The sequence below is a fragment of the Grus americana genome, chromosome 4 (assembly GCF_028858705.1).
Source record: "Grus americana isolate bGruAme1 chromosome 4, bGruAme1.mat, whole genome shotgun sequence".
Classification (NCBI taxonomy): domain Eukaryota; kingdom Metazoa; phylum Chordata; class Aves; order Gruiformes; family Gruidae; genus Grus; species Grus americana.
Window position 1 is genome coordinate 2365334 of NC_072855.1, and position 8838 is coordinate 2374171.

The following is an 8838-nucleotide window of genomic DNA, read 5'->3' on the forward strand; positions in this document are numbered from 1 at the left end:
ATGAGTCATTCCTAGAAATACCCATTTTGCTCTCTTGATTAGAAATGGAGGGTGGGCAGCTAATTTGGATGGAGATGTGTACGCTGATTTAAAGTCTTAGAGATTTAAAGTTTAAAAACTTCAAATGATGTGAATCCAAATGACCATAATTACAGCGTAAATAGGAAGGAAAGACGCTCCAACATCATTATGATGCTCGTGAAATAAGGAACAAGAATAAAAAAGCAGAGCCAAGACCACATGTTCTGCTATTAAACAGGCATCATAGGTCAGTTTCCCAGCTGGTGGGAACCTGCTGCCTCTTTTAACTTCCATACTCCTTGACCAATGAACCTGAGTACCAAAAGGAAGCTAGTAGGAAGTAGAACAAGAGCAATGTGAGGATTAGATTGAAAATCAGTGTAAGATCCTGCAGTTTCTCAGTGTTGGTGAGATTTCAAGGGCACAAAGACACCTGTGCTTCAACAGAGACTGATGGGAAGCAAATCCCTCATGGTCCTTTGTGCCTTTGAATCTTTCCTATTCAGGTGTGTTACAATAAAAACTACTGTAAACTGAGAGCTGGGAGGGGGAGCAGGGATCAGAAAGCAGTGAGCAAGATCAGTCTTGTTAGTTGTTAGACTGACAAGAGTAGTGGAAAGGAGGAGGAGAGGGCATGAGAGAATGCTAAAGCATTAGGCAGAAATTCTGTGAAGCTTATGCAACCTAAAATAAAACGTGATTTGCACGCAGTGCCGTTTAACCTCACGCCCCTGTGACTAATGAATTTTCAATGCTGGGGGACAGACAAAAACCAAAACACAACAACAACAAAAAAAAGCTGCAGCCACCCACAATTAGCTGGCAAGCAGCAAAAGGACGGTGTTTTCCCCAGTCTATTTTGCAAAGCTTTTTCAGCAGTGTATCTTAGGGGGCATCAGCGGGAGACGGACAGGCTCAGAGCAGGACTTTAATTCTCAGGCATTGTCTGACTGATAAAGATTTTAATTGGACTGTTTATGTTTTCAGTCCTCCAGCAACACAGATTTGCTCTGATAATGTGTTTTAAGGGACCAGAGGTAACATTTGGAAGATAAATGTGGTGTCAGCTGCCCACTGGGTTACACAGACATTACGGCCCACTGAGGATTCATTATCCATTGTATTTTGAGGGCTTTTAATGAGTTTTCCAGGCATCCATGTCTGGTTTTATGGAACTTTGCCTCTTCCCTCTGTTTTTAGACACCAGACTGGCTTATCACCTGATGTAAATCAAACCACTTTCCTCGACTGGCTTAGATGGACTGTCAGGTAGGATCCTGAACAGCAGTTACACTGAAGACAGGGCACTAGAGCTGCTGTTCTTAGTACAGCCTGAGTCCAGCAGCTTTCATTGATAGGGGTGACGACAAGGTAAGGGTCTAGGAAGAGAAGCAGCCTCTCCTTCTCAGCCATGGGAGACAGACCATATCTACAAAGGGAGAGGAGTCACTTTCTGCCGGATCTAATAGCCCATGTGGCCATCAGTGTCTCTGAAAGCATGGATCAGAGGAGGGCAGGTGGAAGAAATTCATGGTTGCACTTCCAACACCCAATGGTGAGATCAAGTTTCGGTCCCTAGCCAGAACTGGTTCTTGTTTGAGAATAGGATTGCCTGTGGTTGTTTTAAACAGTCCTGGAGCACCCAACAGTGCTGATTCAGGGAAGGCTGCAGGCACTGTGCTATGAATCTGGCCCCTGCAAGGGGCAGGGATGTCATTCCCTCCCTGGTAAGCACAGGCAGTGTTCCACACCATTTGTCTTCACTGTTTCCAGTGACTTGATTAGCATGAGAAAGTTGGTCCGGCACAGATTTATTTATTTTAAGTGAATGTGGGACACGTTCCAAAGTGCCACATTGATAGCCTGGGAAAGCATGGTCCTGCATTTACCCTCAAAAGAGGCACAGGAGAGAAAACAGCCACACAGGTTCAACATTCTCTGCCCACTGTCTTAAATGAGGAGCTACCAGTTAGGAAGATGTACCGCAAGGTAGGAAAATATTATGCCCCACCTCTTAAAGCCAATCTGCAGCTGTTTCATAGCAGCTTGCTGGGCTACCTTCTCTCCAGACTGAAATGATTTCAGATGAGTGAGAAGCTCCTTTGGGTCTTTACAGCTGGATTTCAACAGCACCCTAAAAACAAACAGCACTGGAGCCTTCCAGATTGTCCTCCTGAAAGCCCACATTTGTCTAAAAAAGGAAAGAACATGAAAGGAATATTTTCCCTTCAGAGGTGATAAGAGATGAATTCTTTTTCCAAGATTTCTGGTCTCTTCTGGTTGTTTCCTTACAGCTTACCAAAATTGTCAGACTCATTTGAGCTCGGGAACATGGAGACATGAAATATGTAGAATTGGCACTGGCTTTATTTTCGGTCTTCCAAAGGCAGTCCAAAAGGCAAAATCAGACTCTGAAAATTTATATGCTCTTTGAATAAGCAGTGAGCAGAGATTTTAATTGATCACAGTTCATTTAAAGTGAGAGCTGAGCAAAGCTGGGGCTGTGGCAGGGTCCGGACTAACAAAGATACACTTCCGCATGCCCTTGGAAATAGCGGCATTGTTTACAAGATCCTCTGCTGGAAAATTCTTCCTCCTAGCAATATACCTCCAGCCTAGAATCCCTTAGAGAGGGATGGGGCATGGCACACATATGCGTGCTCGTGGGGTAGATGCCGTGTATTACAAAACAAAGTCTTCTTGATCTCCTTGTGGCTGTACCTAATGAATGTGCTGCCTTCTCTCTTTGATGCAATTATAGAAAGACGTGTGTAAGGAGCAGGAAAACCAGTAGAATAATGTCCGATTTGCAACAAGAGGAAGACTTACTTTAACCCAGATGATTATCCAATTTAAACTGCAGTCTGTGAAAGTGCTGGCTGAAGAGGGATGCTAAAAAGAGGATTTTCACAAAGAAACAAAGAGTGTCTCTTTTACTACCTACCCCTGAGACAGCCCTTGGGAAAATTTACTGTCCTCTTCTTCCTCACTGTCTAATAGCCAGGGTGGTCAGCGATGGATCTCCACCTTCATCTGGCTGCTGGTCTGCTCCCACACCCAGGTGCTGCAGTGTGCCTGGTCCTGATGGGTCAAACGTACCTCTGACGATGGGTTGAGCTCTGCAGTCCTGGGGTCACAGCCTCAGGGTTTTGCTCAGGAAAGATTTTTATGTAATTTCTCCCCTCTTTTCCCCCCTTCCCCACACAGAAGGGGAGTGGTTTCTTCTCTTCTCCCTCTCATTTTGGGCTGTAATCACCAAATCATGACCATCTTCACTGTTTCTGGATGATCAGCAAACTACAAAGGAGGAAAGCAGAAATTAAAAGTTGTTGACTGGCTTAGACCAAATGTTGCGTAGGGTCCAGTGAGTCATTTTTCACAAAGAATTAATTCAATTAAAAGTGGAGGTTTGGGGGCAGTGTGTTATTTGAGAATATGGGTTGAGTGTAGCTGATGGCTTCAGCTGAAAATAAAAGTATGGGCATGATGGAAGGGAAATGTCAAAATGTTTCTTTTCAACCTGTCTTACGTTTCACATCAGAAACACCAGAGCAATTTCAAAGCAAAACCTTTCAGGTTCTATTTGTCATTTCAAAGCGGAATTTCTCTCAGAGTGGACCTATTTATTTTTAATAACTTAGAAATGAAGCAAAAAATTTAATTAGGTGGTCAAGGGAAATATTTTGGCTTGACCCTAAATGGTCGTTTTTTCAGATTTTTTCACTTCTCTGAAAATGAGCGGAGAAATAGTCAGGATTGACTTACATCAGTTGTTTTTTTATTGATTTTCCAGTAAAGCCAGGGACCTGAAAAAGAATGGTTCCCAAGCTCTGAACCTTGCTCTGAACCATGCTGTATCTCTTGGTAGCGTGGGTGGAGTACCTTCTCCTGATTATAAATAGTCTGTGCTTATAGACAGTAATTGAAAATATAAAAATTTGAGAGAAAAAAAAAAATCTGGAGAAGAAGAAAAGCTTTCTGAACTTCTCTCCAGCTTCCTGCATGTTGGCAGTCCTTGACTCTGCTGGGGTTTCAGCTGGAAGCAGATCAGTCCTTAGAAGATGGGCAGGGCTGGAGACAGCGCCGGGGCCAGGGGCTGGACATGGAAAGGGTAAGGCAATGAGCCGGGAGCCTTGGGGTCACTTTAATGAGTGTGACACCATGCCCCTGCCAGCTTACTCTCTTCCTGCAGCAGCAGCAGAAGCATCAGAGGAGAAAAGAGCTCAGCTCACATTATCTCCCTGAGGAGAGCACCTCTGCCCATAGCACTTCATCTGATCCCATTCTCATGTTTTTCTCTCCTGGAAATGGGGCAGTGAGCACAGAAAAGGAACAGAATTTGCTCCCTCAGGGTGTCTTGTGCTAACACAGTGTCTAGTGCCTCCGAGGACTCGCAGTCTCTATTTAAGTAGCCTCAGAAGAGCATGCTGATTTGTCTATGCTTCCTACTGAGACCTGCAGGGTCCGGCCCAGAATCTGGTGGGCAGGCCACATCCGAAAATTGCTACGAAAAACCAGCCCAAATGTCTGAATTCTGGTCCCATGTCAACTATGAATGTGGGTCATCTTCCTTGCAGATTTCTTGTGATTTGCTATGCCTCCATGTTGTACACTCCAGATTGCTGCAGCTAGATATGCCCACAGCCTTTTTCTTAAAGAAGTGGGGTTATTTCTGTCTGTTTCTAAGTCTTCCATTCTTTCCTCCTCCCTATCCTCCTCTCAACAACTCCTGAATCCATTTATCATTTTCAACCACTTTCAAAGTAGAAGGAGATCTCTCAGAGCTAACGAAGTTTGGGAAAAGCAGCAAGGTTGGGGAGAGACCCGTAAGCTCAGAAGGGGTGGGTGAAACGCTTACTCCTGTATTAGACACCAGAGAATCCACAGTAGGCAAGAAACCTTAAATATATTGCAAAGGTAGGAAAAAACCCCAAACAGTCAACCATGAGAAAGAGACTGGGCAATGCCCATGGACAAAGGTCCTGGTCTCCATGGTTGTAAACAGAGAGAAAGTGAGTTTTGTTCTCAAACACAGGATTTATTTGCAGAGGGATGTAATTGACTGGGGAAAGGTGTTCGTATCTCATGACCTTGAGCCTCTGTACTTTCCTGCTCGTGCAGTTCAACAACACAACCCAGCCTAGTTGTCAAGCATTTAGGACATGTTTTAGGTTCCTCCCCAAAGAACAAGACTGTATTGGCTTTGCTGGCCCTGGAGTGTGCTTCATGCTTGCTCAGTATATCACAGCACAGGACAGACTTCAGTCCTGAGTTCTACAAAACCTCAGTTACTCTATTGTCAGGACCCAGGGAGCTTGAGGATGTCCGAGATGTCCTGCTAACACCAGATGTGATTTTTTGTGATAGTTTTCTAGAGGTGGACCAGGTCCAAAGCAGGATCTGGCATGTTGCTGTTGAGAGATGATGGTGTAAACGCTTCCCCCATCAAATGAATGGGGAGCTGGTGGCTCTCAGCAGTGGTAGTGGGAAGGTGGAAGGAGAAGATTTCCAGCCACCCCATTGCAAATCTCCTCTGTAAATCTCCCTTGAAGACTCAGACATATGTTGGGGCTGTTAGCACTGAAATTCAAACAATCTGGGATTTCCTTTCCCAACACATTTGTATTCTCCTGAGAGAAGACTCTGTTCTGTGTCCTGTCAACTCAGCATTGAATCTATGCTCAACACCTCTCCCTCTCTACACACACAATTTATATATATCTAAAAAGAAAAAGAAAAAGAAAAAAACCCCACAAAAACCACAATGGAAACAACAGCCTAAGAAATACCATTAAGAAAACAGTTGCTTCTGCAGACCCAGAGGGAAAGCCCAGCAAAAGAGGATCTTCAGAGGCAAAACACCAGCTAAGCAGGCAGAAATTCTCTGCACTGAGGCTGTGAGCTGCAAAGTTTCCCACCCTTGCTCTCAGCCTGATTTCTGGGCAGCTGCAACACAAAAAAAATCTTGCAAACTAATCAAGCCATACTTTATGCTGCTTCTAGAGAACACTTTGGGGAAATTGCTCTTCTGTAATGTCTGTCAGGGAAAAAGAGAAAAAGACAGTCATCTTTTTACATGTGCATTTTATTTTAGAGCTTTACATAGAGGACCAAAATGGACCGGGGCGAAGAGGGTTGGTGCTCACCCTGAGTGTCTATTGACTCCAGTGGAGCTGGTGGATACACATTCATTTACACCAGCTGCGAAACAAGGCCTGGGGTTCTCATTGTACAGACAACGCTGAATCCTGATTTATTGTTCCCCAGGAATGAAGGCAGGGAGATGGAGGGTTAGACAGCATAACATCCAGATAAATAGGAGGAGGGACTCATCTGCGGTCAACTGGTGCTGCTCAAGTTTTAGGACAACCGACTTGTTTACTGTAGCACATCCTCTTTCTTCAACACCATCATGAAGCAAAGGGGTCCTTCCTTTTCATGGAGCCTGTGGTGGGGTTGAAGCCAGGTTTTCAGAGAAGATGGAGACTGTGTCCACCCCATCTGCTATGGAGCAAGACAAGGAGATCAGTATTGCTGATGAGACTGTGAGAAGGCCCTCCAAGCTCTGGAAATGGGATGAGGGTGATGGTGGGGAAGGATCGCACAAAACCCCACACAGACATGAATGGGAGATGTATTTGCCAGAGGGCCTAGCTTGGAGATTCACAGCCCTCCTGTTATCATGTCTGCACCTCTTTGAAGAAGCAGAAAGGGTGGCTTTGAGATGAGATGCACCCAGAGCTTCTCTGGACTCTCCTCTTGAGTCACAGGAACTCTTGAACATGGCATAGCTGTCTCTTGGAACAGCTGTGGACTGACCCTGCAAATATGATAGTCCTGAGCTCAACACTGGCCTCTGGGGTGGAAAAGGACTGGCAAAACTGTGTGCCGATAGACCTCTGAAAGTTGCAAGCTCCTAAGAAAGTTTAGGTGGATTTACCATTTTCTAGATAAAAGAGAGTATAAGACAAAGAGATCTTCCTGTATTCCCCAGCACAGCAGAAAAAAAAAAAAAAAAAAAAAAGCAATGATAGACCAGAAATTTTAGTGCAACTGTCTTCTTAGACAGCAATATCATCTGACTGTGAAATACAACCCCATAGGGAACCAGACACTGTTCACAGAACAAAGCTTGGAAAATGCACATCGACTCACAGCTCCAGGCAGGACTCTTAGGAAATCCTGCCATGGAACACGTGGGAATCATAAACCATCTCACAGAAGAGAGTTGTCCTCACCATTGACCCAGGGATTTCCCATTTCAAAAGAAAATCAAAACCTATAGACCACATGGTTTAGTCTGGCCAGGCATTATGGGTTGTGTCTGGGAAATGCTGGATTGAACAACTGGGTTATACAGGACTCTGGGGTAAGTAAACATAGGAATAAGGCTGGAAAACCAGTGGCAGAATCAAGCAGAAGGAAGACCCTTGTCATGTGAACCAGAGATTTTGAAGAAAAACCACAATCAGTCCGGAGTATGGTGCTGGATAATCAGGCTCTCTGGTAAGTGGTGCCACGTGAGGACCGGGGGAGAGCCAAGTGCCTTTCCCTTTGAACCGCAGAAGGATCTTTAGGAGTACAAGGGAGGAAAAATAACTCTGCAGATCTCCTGCTGACATGCTTCTCTGCTTCTGTTCGGCTTCCTGGAGTAGGTAGAAAATGATCATGGCTGATGAAACTCCGGGGTAGGAAGCTGTGCTTCGGCGCTGCTATCCTCCAGCCTAGTGGGGAGATGAACTACAAGGGGATATATTATAATCGTGATTGGAAGCAAAGAATATCATCAAATGCTTCCCTGGAGGAAAGTCATAATAGCACCTAATTTTAAAAGCTGTGAAAGAAGATGTGGGAGAATACAAGCCTTTAAAAGAATGCTTTCCCTCACTATTGGAGTGGTTATTGTAAACATTAATTGGAGAGTGCAGGGTAAGATCTAGCATGCTATGACGCTTAAAAAAAAACAAACACAAAAAACTTCCTGGTTAATGAAATGGAAGATTCCCATCTAATAAACTGAAAGCACTCTCTGAAGTAGTAATACGAGTCATCTTCCAGGAGGGGGTCATCTTCCATGGCAGAAGGATTTGGCCCAACAGTCGGATGGGAAGCCAAGCAAAGGAAGAAATATTTGGTCATTGACTTTGCAAAAACTATGAAGTGACAAAGAGAACAATCATGGTGTGTGATGTTGTCAGCTACCTAGGTGTGAATGGAAGTAGATATGACATCCATCAATCACTTGATTCAAGATGAAGAAGTCTGGACAATAAGGATTTAAGAAAAGCAGAGTTTGGCAGGATTTCTCCTAGAAGATGATTCAATATGTTAAAAAGTGGTATTGCATCAAGGGAATAGCTGTTAAAATGTTTACAATTACAATATTTTAAAAAGTGATTTAAGGGGAATGAAACAATTTTTTTTTTTTTTTTTGTGTGTGGAAAGTGTCTACTTCCTTTGAAAATGCTCGCATTTCTCATCGAAGACTGAACTCGAGGAAGCTTTTTGCCAAAACCTCACAAAACACTGGGTTCAGTGAAAGGTTGATTTTTTTATCCTTGAAAGAACAGAAGCTTTTCTGTTTTGATTTTATCTCTGTTTTCAGGAAAGAACAAAACATTTGCCAGCCACATTCACCTTAAAGGCTGGTAAGGTCAAAGACTTGGAATATCTTAGAAAACTTGGAAGGGGTCTCAAAAGTTTCAGTTCAAACCTGCCTCTGGGCTGTACTTGCATCATTTGAGATAACGAATCAATGGATGATATTAACATCAGGGCCCTGAGGAATCATGACAAAAAAGCTTTGAAATTGGTGCC